Genomic DNA, 15083 nt, shown 5'->3' on the forward strand with positions numbered 1-15083 from the left:
GAAAACGGCCTACGACTAATTGATTTCGCCGCCTCCAAGAATATGGCCATTCGTAGCACCTACTTCCAACACAGCCTCCCGTATCGGTACACCTGGAGATCACCACTGCAGACAGAATCACAAATCGACCACGTTCTGATTGATGGACGGCACTTCTCCGACATTATCGACGTCAGGACATATCGTGGCGCTAACATCGACTCTGACCACTATCTGGTGATGGTTAAACTGCGCCCAAAACTATCCGTCATCAACAATGTTCGGTACCGACGACCGCCGCGGTACGACCTAGAGCGACTGAAGCAACCTGAGGTCGCCACTGCATACGCGCAGCATCTCGAGGCAGCGTTGCCGGAAGCGGCCGAGCCCGACGGGCCCCCTCTTGAGGCCTGCTCCAGTACAGTTCAAGCAGCCATTAACGACGCCGCGGAGAACCACGTCGGGTATATGGGTCGCAGTCGACGGAACGATTGGTTCGACGAAGAGTGCAGACAGATTCTGGAGGAGAAGGACGCAGCGCGGGCGGTCGCGCTGCAGCAAGGTACCCGGCAGAACGTGGAACGTTATAGACGGAAGCGGAGACAGCAGACCCGCCTTTTTCAGGAGAAGAAACGCCGCCTGGAAGAAGCGGAGTGCGAGGAGATGAACAGCTGTGCCGTTCTCAAGATACACGCAAGTTCTATCAGAAGCTCAACGCATCCCGCAAAGGCTTCGTGCCGCGAGCCGAAATGTGCCGGGATAAGGATGGGAGCATCTTGACGGACGAATCGTGATCGTGTGACCGAAAGGTGGAAGCAGCACTACGAGGAACATCTGAATGGCGCTGAGAGTACAGGCAGTGAAAGTCAAGGCAACGGAGGAGATGACTACGTCAGTTCAGCGGACGATGGAAGCCAACCAGCCCCCACCTTGAGGGAAGTTAAGGATGCCATTCAACAGCTAAAGACCAATAAAGCAGCTGGTAAGGATGGTATCGGAGCTGAGCTCATCAAGATGGGCCCGGAAAAGCTGGCTACTTGCCTGCACAAACTGATAGTCAGAATCTGAGAAACCGAACAGCTACCGGAGGAGTGGAAGGAAGTGGTTATATGCCCCATCTACAAGAAAGGCGACAAACTGGAGTGTGAGAACTTTCGAGCGATCACCATCCTTAATGCCGCCTACAAAGTGATATCCCAGATCATCTTCCGTCGTCTGTCACCATTAGTGAACGAGTTCGTGGGAAGTTATCAAGCCGGCTTCGTTGACGGCCGCTCGACAACGGACCAGATCTTTACTGTACGGCAAATCCTTCAAAAATGCCGTGAATACCAGGTCCCAACGCACCATCTGTTCGTTGATTTCAAGACGGCATACGACAGTATAGACCGCGTAGAGCTATGGAAAATTATGGACGAGAACAGCTTCTCTGGGAAGCTTACCAGACTGATCAAAGCAACGGTGGATGGTGTGCAAAACTGTGTGAAGATTTCGGGCGAACACTGGAGGTTGGTTGGAATCGCACCGGGGACTAAGACAAGGTGATGGACTTTCGTGCCTGTTGTTCAACATTGCGCTAGAAGGTGTCATGCGGAGAGCCGGGTGTAACAGCCGGGGTTCGATTTTCAACAGATCCAGTCAATTTATTTGCTTCGCGGATGACATGGACATTGTCGGCCGAACATTTGCAAAGGTGGCAGAACTGTACACCCGCCTGAAACGTGAAGCAACAAAAGTGGGACTGGTGGTGAATGCGTCAAAGACAAAGTACATGCTTGTGGGCGGAACCGAGCGCGACAGGGCCCGCCTGGGAAGCAGTGTTACGATAGACGGGGATACCTTCGAGGTGGTCGAGGAATTCGTCTACCTCGGATCCTTGTTAACGGCTGACAACAACGTTAGTCGTGAAATACGAAGGCGCATCATCTGTGGAAGTCGGGCCTACTACGGGCTCCAGAAGAAACTGCGGTCAAATAGATTCGCCACCGCACGAAATGTGTCATGTACAAGACGTTAATAAGACCGGTTGTCCTCTACGGACATGAAACATGGACAATGCTCGAGGAGGACTTGCAAGCACTCGGAGTATTCGAGAGACGGGTGCTTAGGACCATCTTTGGCGGTGTGCAAGAAGACGGTGTGTGGCGGCGAAGAATGAACCATGAGCTCGCCCAACTCTACGGCGAACCCAGTATCCAGAAGGTAGCTAAAGCCGGAAGGGTACGATGGGCAGGACATGTTGCAAGAATGCCGGACAGCAACCCTGCAAAGATGGTGTTCGCTTCCGATCCGGCAGGTACGAGACGGCGTGGAGCGCAGCGAGCGAGATGGGCAGACCAGGTGCAGAACGACTTGGCGAGAGTGGGGCGTATCCGAGGATGGAGAGATGCGGCCTCGAACCGTGCATTGTGGCGTCAAATTGTTGATTCAGTGTTATCTGTTTAGATGTTAACTAAATAAATGAATGAATGGGTGAAGAGTACCTAAAATCCCCAAAAAGTGCACATACAATCACCGTTCACCCATATTTGAGTGTTTCAGTATATGAACAGTTTATAGGTGAATATTACCCAAATTTAGGTACTTTTTTGAACTTTTACCTGAGGTCCTTTCTAATATGGATTCAAAATTGCATTTTGCGTTTTCCGATTTCGGAAGAAACAATTGTTAATATCAAACAAAACTGTATTTACAAATAATCTTTATTTTTGTATATAATATACATTCCCCCAATATTATTTTTTAAAAGGGTATAAACCGCGTTTTATGTTATGCCGATGCAATATTGTCAGATTTTCTGGATATGATACACTGCGCGGCGTTTGTAATGTTCCAAAATGGGTACTTGCACAAAACTTCACGCGGCGAATGACTGTCGAAAGGTACGGCCGCGCCAAACGATACACCGCAATGCTATTCACCCATAAGAATCAAGTAAACGGGGTGCAAAAAGCGCGGCGGTACCTTTCATGAAGGGTTTGCCGCGTGCAATTTTGAGAAAATCAGGCAATATATGGCCCAACAGCATTCCTGCCTGCTTCACGGTTGGGAACAACTCGTTGCGGAGATCATGTAGATTGGTGATTTGGTGGTGATTTTCATATGGTCTCATGGCTGTTGCTTGCCAGTTCTGTGAACGAGGAAGAAAAATTATATCAATTAGAGAATGAAACTATTGGTAGTGATTAAGTTTTACCTGATGATGATGCTACCATCCGTATCTCATGGATTATATGGACGGTTATGGGGGCCGACAAGGGCTGCTGCTTCCGGTTTCCCTCTGCTTCCGAAGTGCATTGCTACGGGCCAGGTCTACGCCGAGCTCTACACCACCCTTTGAAAAAGATTTATGTAAATGGTACATTCCATTGCGTTCCAGAAAGTCCGGGTAAATCAGTGGGACTTCTGCTGCTGGTTTACCGGATGATTACACTGCTGCGATACTTGCCCTTTCGGAGAAGATTCCCAATACCTACGAATAGATCAAACTATGTATTAGAAGAAATTATCAATCAGGTCAAGATGTACTTACGTATGCTGCTGATTCGGTGGGAATCATCTTTTCCGCATTTCATATAGCGTTCCGGAAACGCTGGCGGGATCAGCAGGCGCGCCGGTTAGCTGCTGGCTAGTTATCAATAGATGTTCCGCTGCTGCTATAGTATCCATGAAGGAAGAGCATGCTGCTGCAATTTTGTAGTGCGCAACCCTCCTCGGTGAAATATAACAGTTGGTTCGAAACCTGCGAATAGAATAAATTATAAAATAAATAACTTAGAAGATGAATTTCAACGATTATGTATTTTCTTACCATTTAGTCCGCATTCTGGTGGTTTTGAAGCTCCGAATCCATTTTATGAAATTTGTCAAAACAATTTTTTTTCATCCAAATTTGGGTAAAGAAAATAACGCATAAATGGGTAAACTATAGATTTACCTATATTATAGGTAAATTTTACCAACTTTTTCGGTAAAATTCACCTATAATATGGGTATTGCTTAATACACCCAAATATGGGTGAATCAAGTACCTATTTATGGGTGAACTGAACTAAGCGTGTATATAAGGCTTACACGCTTAGATCAATTTACCTATTTATGGGTACTTTCATTACCCATATTTGGGTTTTGTATACATTACCGGGCCGCCGCAGGCGGCCCGACTCGAAACTTACCGAAATATCGTTTATCACTCATCACGCATGCAAAGCTTTTTATTGCACTAGTGTTAGTGACGGCGAGATGAAAGCTCATCTGCGCCGGCGCAGACGTTCGTTGTTGAAAAACAAATTTGAAAAAAAAACGTTGCTCCGTTAATCAGTCGAAAAATAATCACCCGTCGGGATAAGTGGTCAACATTTTTCGCGAGTGAAGCAGTGAAAAATGGTAAGTATATTTAATTTATCCGTCGGATTTACGGGATTGGTTTACATATAATGGAATTTCTTCGAAGCGGATTTTTTTACAAAAAAAAACCTGATTAAACCACCTAGCCTAGCCTTTCTCGTGCAAATAAGAACTCATAACTTCCGGTTCCATAGTTCGATCTTGCCAATTTTCAATAGGATACAATGAGACAGGATTCTATGACAAGGATTAGTGAAATTTTTTTTTTAAATGGTGTAGGAAACAATGGGACAGGATTCTGCGTCGAATGCAAGCAAATCGGTTGAAGATTAGTGCCTGGAAAATGAGTAACACTTTTGCTACGTTATGATGGGTGAGTGCGTACCCATAGTACCTTTCTCATGCAAATAAAAACCCATAACTTCCGATTACATAGTTCGATCTTCAATTCGATTTTCAATAGGAAGCGAGAATTTTTCGCCAGTATTATACAAAATACAACAACATGTGTGCCCGGAGTGTTAAAATGTACAAGACATGTGTGACATCGTGTAATACCCCCCCTCCATGTTTCCTGCAGGATTCTGCATCAAATGCAATTAGTTGCAAGCCATTCGGTTGAAGATAATTGCCTGAAAAATGAATGAAAGTTTTGCTACATTTTGATGGGTGGGTGCGACAGACACACACAGGCAATTCGTCGAACTCAGTGGATCGGCATACAGTCAAACCTCCATGAGTCGATATTGAAGGGACCATCGACTCATGGAAATATCGAGATGTGGAATAGAAAAGCCTCGGGAAGCTGTTTGAAGGGACCATCACAGTAGCCCAGAAAATATTTTTTAATATGGCATAATTTGCTTCCATGAGTCGATATCGAGTCATAGAACATCGACTCATGGAGGTTTAACTGTATAACACTATGGATCTCCGGGCCTTCTATAAAAAGTTTGTTTTTGGAGCGACCATATCGCCTTTTCGTATACCTCGCTCGCATTCATATATGTATCTGGGCACTGGTTTGCGCAAAACCAAATCAGTTGTATTGTAGATTCAAATACTCAACAATTTTACTCCTAGAACTATTCTTAAAATAATAATAAAAGCGCATAAAACTGTGTAAGGCATTAGGTCGAGGTCATCAACCCCGTTTGCATTCACATATGCACCTGGGCACTGGTTGGCGCAAAACCAAATCAGTTGTAGATTCAAATACTCACCTGAATTTTATTCCTAGAACTATTCTAAAAAAATGATATAAACGCATAAAACTGTGTAAGGCATTAGGTCGAGGTTATCAACCCCGTTTGCATTCACATATGCACCTGGGCACTGGTTGGCGCAAAACCAAATCAGTTGTAGATTCAAATACTCAACCTGAATTTTATTCCTAGAACTATTCTAAAAAAAATGATATAAGCGCATAAAACTGTGTAAGGCATTAGGTCGAGGTCATCAACCCCGCTCGCATTCTTATATGCACCTGGGCACTGGTTGGCGCAAAACCAAATCAGTTGAAGATTCAAATACTCAACCTGAATTTTATTCCTAGAACTATTCTAAAAAAATGATATAAGCGCATAAAACTGTGTAAGACACCAGGTCGAGGTCATCAACCGCGCTCGCATTCTTATATGCACCTGGGCACTGGTTGGCGCAAAACCAAATCAGTTGTAGATTCAAATACTCACCTGAATTTTATTCCTAGAACTATTCTAAAAAATGATATAAGCGCATAAAACTGTGTAAGACACCAGGTCGAGGTCATCAACCCCGTTTGCATTCACATATGCACCTGGGCATTGATTTGCGCAAAACTAAATCAGTTGTAGATTCAAATACTCACCTGAATTTTATTCCTAGAACTATTCTGAAAAAATGATATAAACGCATAAAACTGTGTAAGGCATTAGGTCGAGGTTATCAACCCCGCTCGCATTCTTATATGCACCTGGGCACTGGTTGGCGCAAAACCAAATCAGTTGTAGATTCAAATACTCAACCTGAATTTTATTCCTAGAACTATTCTAAAAAAATGATATAAACGCATAAAACTGTGTAAGGCATTAGGTCGAGGTTATCAACCCCGTTTGCATTCACATATGCACCTGGGCACTGGTTGGCGCAAAACCAAATCAGTTGTAGATTCAAATACTCACCTGAATTTTATTCCTAGAACTATTCTAAAAAAATGATATAAACGCATAAAACTGTGTAAGGCATTAGGTCGAGGTCATCAACCCCGTTTGCATTCACGTATGCACCTGGGCACTGGTTGGCGCAAAACCAAATCAGTTGTAGATTCAAATACTCAACCTGAATTTTATTCCTAGAACTATTCTAAAAAAATGATATAAACGCATAAAACTGTGTAAGGCATTAGGTCGAGGTCATCAACCCCGTTTGCATTCACATATGCACCTGGGCACTGGTTTGCGCAAAACCAAATAAGTTGTAGATTCAAATACTCACCTGAATTTTATTCCTAGAACTATTCTAAAAAATGATATAAGCGCATAAAACTGTGTAAGGCATTAGGTCGAGGTCATCAACCCCGTTTGCATTCACATATGCACCTGGGCATTGGTTTGCGCAAAACCAAATCAGTTGTAGATTCAAATACTCACCTGAATTTTATTCCTAGAACTATTCTAAAAAAATGATATAAACGCATAAAACTGTGTAAGGCATTAGGTCGAGGTCATCAACCCCGTTTGCATTCACATATGCACCTGGGCACTGGTTTGCGCAAAACCAAATCAGTTGTAGATTCAAATACTCACCTGAATTTTATTCCTAGAACTATTCTAAAAAAATGATATAAGCGCATAAAACTGTGTAAGGCATTAGGTCGAGGTCATCAACCCCGTTTGCATTCACATATGCACCTCGGCACTGGTTGGCGCAAAACCAAATCAGTTGAAGATTGAAATACTCAACCTGAATTTTATTCCTAGAACTATTCTAAAAAAATGATATAAACGCATAAAACTGTGTAAGGCATTAGGTCGAGGTTATCAACCCCGTTTGCATTCACATATGCACCTGGGCACTGGTTTGCGCAAAACCAAATCAGTTGTAGATTCAAATACTCACCTGAATTTTATTCCTAGAACTATTCTAAAAAAATGATATAAACGCATAAAACTGTGTAAGGCATTAGGTCGAGGTCATCAACCCCGTTTGCATTCTTATATGCACCTGGGCACTGGTTGGCGCAAAACCAAATCAGTTGTAGATTCAAATACTCAACCTGAATTTTATTCCTAGAACTATTCTAAAAAAATGATATAAACGCATAAAACTGTGTAAGGCATTAGGTCGAGGTCATCAACCCCGTTTGCATTCTTATATGCACCTGGGCACTGGTTGGCGCAAAACCAAATCAGTTGTAGATTCAAATACTCAACCTGAATTTTATTCCTAGAACTATTCTAAAAAATGATATAAGCGCATAAAACTGTGTAAGACACCAGGTCGAGGTCATCAACCCCGTTTGCATTCACATATGCACCTGGGCATTGGTTTGCGCAAAACCAAATCAGTTGTAGATTCAAATATTGCTTTTTGCATTGAAACTTTTCGTTTCGTCACTGAAACCATTGACACTTGTCTTCAGCGACTGCTTCCGCGATAGAGCATTTGCACATTTCATTCACTCATACATCTACATTGCTGTCAAAATGTGCATTTGACAACTAAATTTTCAGCTAAAAGCTCTATTTTTTGACACCGGTGCACTCACACAACCAATCGACATCAGTTGTCAAAAAATCAAGAGTACCAACTTGACCACTATCTCCTTGTCGCCGAGTCTGGCGCTGAGTGCTCGGCGCGGAAACCCAAAGGTGGGAATAAAATTTTGGGGCTTATGCGCAATACTCAACCTGAATTTTATTCCTAGAACTATTCTAAAAAAATGATATAAACGCATAAAACTGTGTAAGACACCAGGTCGAGGTCATCAACCCTGCTCGCATTCTTATATGCACCTGGGCACTGGTTGGCGCAAAACCAAATAAGTTGTAGATTCAAATACTCACCTGAATTTTATTCCTAGAACTATTCTAAAAAAATGATATAAACGCATAAAACTGTGTAAGGCATTAGGTCGAGGTTATCAACCCCGTTTGCATTCACATATGCACCTGGGCACTGGTTTGCGCAAAACCAAATCAGTTGTAGATTCAAATACTCACCTGAATTTTATTCCTAGAACTATTCTAAAAAAATGATATAAGCGCATAAAACTGTGTAAGGCATTAGGTCGAGGTCATCAACCCCGCTCGCATTCTTATATGCACCTGGGCACTGGTTGGCGCAAAACCAAATCAGTTGTAGATTCAAATACTCAACCTGAATTTTATTCCTAGAACTATTCTAAAAAAATGATATAAACGCATAAAACTGTGTAAGGCATTAGGTCGAGGTTATCAACCCCGTTTGCATTCACATATGCACCTGGGCACTGGTTTGCGCAAAACCAAATCAGTTGTAGATTCAAATACTCACTTGAATTTTATTCCTAGAACTATTCTAAAAAAATGATATAAGCGCATAAAACTGTGTAAGGCATTAGGTCGAGGTCATCAACCCCGTTTGCATTCTTATATGCACCTCGGCACTGGTTGGCGCAAAACCAAATCAGTTGAAGATTGAAATACTCAACCTGAATTTTATTCCTAGAACTATTCTAAAAAAATGATATAAACGCATAAAACTGTGTAAGGCATTAGGTCGAGGTTATCAACCCCGTTTGCATTCACATATGCACCTGGGCACTGGTTTGCGCAAAACCAAATCAGTTGTAGATTCAAATACTCACTTGAATTTTATTCCTAGAACTATTCTAAAAAAATGATATAAGCGCATAAAACTGTGTAAGGCTTTAGGTCGAGGTCATCAACCCCGCTCGCATTCTTATATGCACCTGGGCACTGGTTGGCGCAAAACCAAATCAGTTGTAGATTCAAATACTCAACCTGAATTTTATTCCTAGAACTATTCTAAAAAAATGATATAAACGCATAAAACTGTGTAAGGCATTAGGTCGAGGTTATCAACCCCGTTTGCATTCACATATGCACCTGGGCACTGGTTTGCGCAAAACCAAATCAGTTGTAGATTCAAATACTCACCTGAATTTTATTCCTAGAACTATTCTAAAAAAATGATATAAACGCATAAAACTGTGTAAGGCATTAGGTCGAGGTTATCAACCCCGTTTGCATTCACATATGCACCTGGGCACTGGTTTGCGCAAAACCAAATCAGTTGTAGATTCAAATACTCACTTGAATTTTATTCCTAGAACTATTCTAAAAAAATGATATAAGCGCATAAAACTGTGTAAGGCATTAGGTCGAGGTCATCAACCCCGTTTGCATTCTTATATGCACCTCGGCACTGGTTGGCGCAAAACCAAATCAGTTGAAGATTGAAATACTCAACCTGAATTTTATTCCTAGAACTATCCTAAAAAAATGATATAAAAACATAAAACTGTGTAAGGCATTAGGTCGAGGTTATCAACCCCGTTTGCATTCACATATGCACCTGGGCACTGGTTTGCGCAAAACCAAATAAGTTGTAGATTCAAATACTCACCTGAATTTTATTCCTAGAACTATTCTAAAAAATGATATAAGCGCATAAAACTGTGTAAGGCATTAGGTCGAGGTCATCAACCCCGCTCGCATTCTTATATGCACCTCGGCACTGGTTGGCGCAAAACCAAATCAGTTGAAGATTGAAATACTCAACCTGAATTTTATTCCTAGAACTATTCTAAAAAAATGATATAAACGCATAAAACTGTGTAAGGCATTAGGTCGAGGTTATCAACCCCGTTTGCATTCACATATGCACCTGGGCACTGGTTTGCGCAAAACCAAATCAGTTGTAGATTCAAATACTCACCTGAATTTTATTCCTAGAACTATTCTAAAAAAATGATATACACGCATAAAACTGTGTAAGGCATTAGGTCGAGGTTATCAACCCCGTTTGCATTCACATATGCACCTGGGCACTGGTTTGCGCAAAACCAAATCAGTTGTAGATTCAAATACTCACTTGAATTTTATTCCTAGAACTATTCTAAAAAAATGATATAAGCGCATAAAACTGTGTAAGGCTTTAGGTCGAGGTCATCAACCCCGCTCGCATTCTTATATGCACCTGGGCACTGGTTGGCGCAAAACCAAATCAGTTGTAGATTCAAATACTCAACCTGAATTTTATTCCTAGAACTATTCTAAAAAAATGATATAAATGCATAAAACTGTGTAAGGCATTAGGTCGAGGTTATCAACCCCGTTTGCATTCACATATGCACCTGGGCACTGGTTTGCGCAAAACCAAATCAGTTGTAGATTCAAATACTCACCTGAATTTTATTCCTAGAACTATTCTAAAAAAATGATATAAACGCATAAAACTGTGTAAGGCATTAGGTCGAGGTTATCAACCCCGTTTGCATTCACATATGCACCTGGGCACTGGTTGGCGCAAAACCAAATAAGTTGTAGATTCAAATACTCACCTGAATTTTATTCCTAGAACTATTCTAAAAAAATGATATAAACGCATAAAACTGTGTAAGGCATTAGGTCGAGGTTATCAACCCCGTTTGCATTCACATATGCACCTGGGCACTGGTTTGCGCAAAACCAAATAAGTTGTAGATTCAAATACTCACCTGAATTTTATTCCTAGAACTATTCTAAAAAATGATATAAGCGCATAAAACTGTGTAAGACACCAGGTCGAGGTCATCAACCCCGTTTGCATTCACATATGCACCTGGGCATTGGTTTGCGCAAAACCAAATCAGTTGTAGATTCAAATACTCACCTGAATTTTATTCCTAGAACTATTCTAAAAATATGATATAAACGCATAAAACTGTGTAAGGCATTAGGTCGAGGTCATCAACCCCGTTTGCATTCACGTATGCACCTCGGCACTGGTTGGCGCAAAACCAAATCAGTTGAAGATTGAAATACTCAACCTGAATTTTATTCCTAGAACTATTCTAAAAAAATGATATAAACGCATAAAACTGTGTAAGGCATTAGGTCGAGGTTATCAACCCCGTTTGCATTCACATATGCACCTGGGCACTGGTTGGCGCAAAACCAAATAAGTTGTAGATTCAAATACTCACCTGAATTTTATTCCTAGAACTATTCTAAAAAAATGATATAAACGCATAAAACTGTGTAAGGCATTAGGTCGAGGTTATCAACCCCGTTTGCATTCACATATGCACCTGGGCACTGGTTGGCGCAAAACCAAATAAGTTGTAGATTCAAATACTCACCTGAATTTTATTCCTAGAACTATTCTAAAAAATGATATAAACGCATAAAACTGTGTAAGGCATTAGGTCGAGGTTATCAACCCCGTTTGCATTCACATATGCACTTGGGCACTGGTTGGCGCAAAACCAAATAAGTTGTAGATTCAAATACTCACTTGAATTTTATTCCTAGAACTATTCTAAAAAAATGATATAAGCGCATAAAACTGTGTAAGGCTTTAGGTCGAGGTCATCAACCCCGCTCGCATTCTTATATGCACCTGGGCACTGGTTGGCGCAAAACCAAATCAGTTGTAGATTCAAATACTCAACCTGAATTTTATTCCTAGAACTATTCTAAAAAAATGATATAAACGCATAAAACTGTGTAAGGCATTAGGTCGAGGTTATCAACCCCGTTTGCATTCACATATGCACCTGGGCACTGGTTGGCGCAAAACCAAATAAGTTGTAGATTCAAATACTCACCTGAATTTTATTCCTAGAACTATTCTAAAAAATGATATAAGCGCATAAAACTGTGTAAGGCTTTAGGTCGAGGTCATCAACCCCGCTCGCATTCTCATATGCACCTGGGCACTGGTTGGCGCAAAACCAAATCAGTTGTAGATTCAAATACTCAACCTGAATTTTATTCCTAGAACTATTCTAAAAAAATGATATAAACGCATAAAACTGTGTAAGGCATTAGGTCGAGGTCATCAACCCCGTTTGCATTCACGTATGCACCTCGGCACTGGTTGGCGCAAAACCAAATCAGTTGAAGATTGAAATACTCAACCTGAATTTTATTCCTAGAACTATTCTAAAAAAATGATATAAACGCATAAAACTGTGTAAGGCATTAGGTCGAGGTCATCAACCCCGTTTGCATTCACATATGCACCTGGGCATTGGTTTGCGCAAAACCAAATCAGTTGTAGATTCAAATACTCAACCTGAATTTTATTCCTAGAACTATTCTAAAAAAATGATATAAGCGCATAAAACTGTGTAAGGCATTAGGTCGAGGTTATCAACCCCGTTTGCATTCACATATGCACCTGGGCATTGATTTGCGCAAAACCAAATCAGTTGTAGATTCAAATACTCACCTGAATTTTATTCCTAGAACTATTCTAAAAAAATGATATAAACGCATAAAACTGTGTAAGGCATTAGGTCGAGGTTATCAACCCCGTTTGCATTCACATATGCACCTGGGCACTGGTTTGCGCAAAACCAAATCAGTTGTAGATTCAAATACTCACCTGAATTTTATTCCTAGAACTATTCTAAAAAAATGATATAAGCGCATAAAACTGTGTAAGGCTTTAGGTCGAGGTCATCAACCCCGCTCGCATTCTCATATGCACCTGGGCACTGGTTGGCGCAAAACCAAATCAGTGAAGATTCAAATACTCACCTGAATTTTATTCCTAGAACTATTCTAAAAAATGATATAAACGCATAAAACTGTGTAAGGCATTAGGTCGAGGTTATCAACCCTGTTTGCATTCACATATGCACCTGGGCACTGGTTTGCGCAAAACCAAATCAGTTGTAGATTCAAATACTCACTTGAATTTTATTCCTAGAACTATTCTAAAAAATGATATAAGCGCATAAAACTGTGTAAGGCATTAGGTCGAGGTCATCAACCCCGTTTGCATTCTTATATGCACCTGGGCACTGGTTTGCGCAAAACCAAATCAGTTGTAGATTCAAATACTCACCTGAATTTTATTCCTAGAACTATTCTAAAAAAATGATATAAACGCATAAAACTGTGTAAGGCATTAGGTCGAGGTTATCAACCCCGTTTGCATTTACATATGCACCTGGGCACTGGTTTGCGCAAAACCAAATCAGTTGTAGATTCAAATACTCACCTGAATTTTATTCCTAGAACTATTCTAAAAAAATGATACAAACGCATAAAACTGTGTAAGGCATTAGGTCGAGGTCATCAACCCCGCTCGCATTCTTATATGCACCTCGGCACTGGTTGGCGCAAAACCAAATCAGTTGAAGATTGAAATACTCAACCTGAATTTTATTCCTAGAACTATTCTAAAAAAATGATATAAACGCATAAAACTGTGTAAGGCATTAGGTCGAGGTTATCAACCCCGTTTGCATTCACATATGCACCTGGGCACTGGTTTGCGCAAAACCAAATCAGTTGTAGATTCAAATACTCACTTGAATTTTATTCCTAGAACTATTCTAAAAAAATGATATAAGCGCATAAAACTGTGTAAGGCATTAGGTCGAGGTCATCAACCCCGCTCGCATTCTTATATGCACCTGGGCACTGGTTGGCGCAAAACCAAATCAGTTGTAGATTCAAATACTCACCTGAATTTTATTCCTAGAACTATTCTAAAAAAATGATATAAACGCATAAAACTGTGTAAGGCATTAGGTCGAGGTTATCAACCCCGTTTGCATTCACATATGCACCTGGGCACTGGTTTGCGCAAAACCAAATCAGTTGTAGATTCAAATACTCACTTGAATTTTATTCCTAGAACTATTCTAAAAAAATGATATAAGCGCATAAAACTGTGTAAGGCATTAGGTCGAGGTCATCAACCCCGTTTGCATTCTTATATGCACCTGGGCACTGGTTTGCGCAAAACCAAATCAGTTGTAGATTCAAATACTCACCTGAATTTTATTCCTAGAACTATTCTAAAAAAATGATATAAACGCATAAAACTGTGTAAGGCATTAGGTCGAGGTTATCAACCCCGTTTGCATTTACATATGCACCTGGGCACTGGTTTGCGCAAAACCAAATCAGTTGTAGATTCAAATACTCACCTGAATTTTATTCCTAGAACTATTCTAAAAAATGATATAAGCGCATAAAACTGTGTAAGACACCAGGTCGAGGTCATCAACCCCGCTCGCATTCTTATATGCACCTGGGCACTGGTTGGCGCAAAACCAAATCAGTTGAAGATTGAAATACTCAACCTGAATTTTATTCCTAGAACTATTCTAAAAATGATATAAACGCATAAAACTGTGTAAGGCATTAGGTCGAGGTTATCAACCCTGTTTGCATTCACATATGCACCTGGGCACTGGTTTGCGCAAAACCAAATCAGTTGTAGATTCAAATACTCACTTGAATTTTATTCCTAGAACTATTCTAAAAAAATGATATAAGCGCATAAAACTGTGTAAGGCTTTAGGTCGAGGTCATCAACCCCGCTCGCATTCTTATATGCACCTGGGCACTGGTTGGCGCAAAACCAAATCAGTTGTAGATTCAAATACTCAACCTGAATTTTATTCCTAGAACTATTCTAAAAAAATGATATAAGCGCATAAAACTGTGTAAGGCATTAGGTCGAGGTCATCAACCCCGTTTGCATTCTTATATGCACCTGGGCACTGGTTGGCGCAAAACCAAATCAGTTGTAGATTCAAATACTCA

This window comes from Armigeres subalbatus, chromosome 3 (assembly GCF_024139115.2).
Source record: "Armigeres subalbatus isolate Guangzhou_Male chromosome 3, GZ_Asu_2, whole genome shotgun sequence".
In the NCBI taxonomy this organism is placed as follows: domain Eukaryota; kingdom Metazoa; phylum Arthropoda; class Insecta; order Diptera; family Culicidae; genus Armigeres; species Armigeres subalbatus.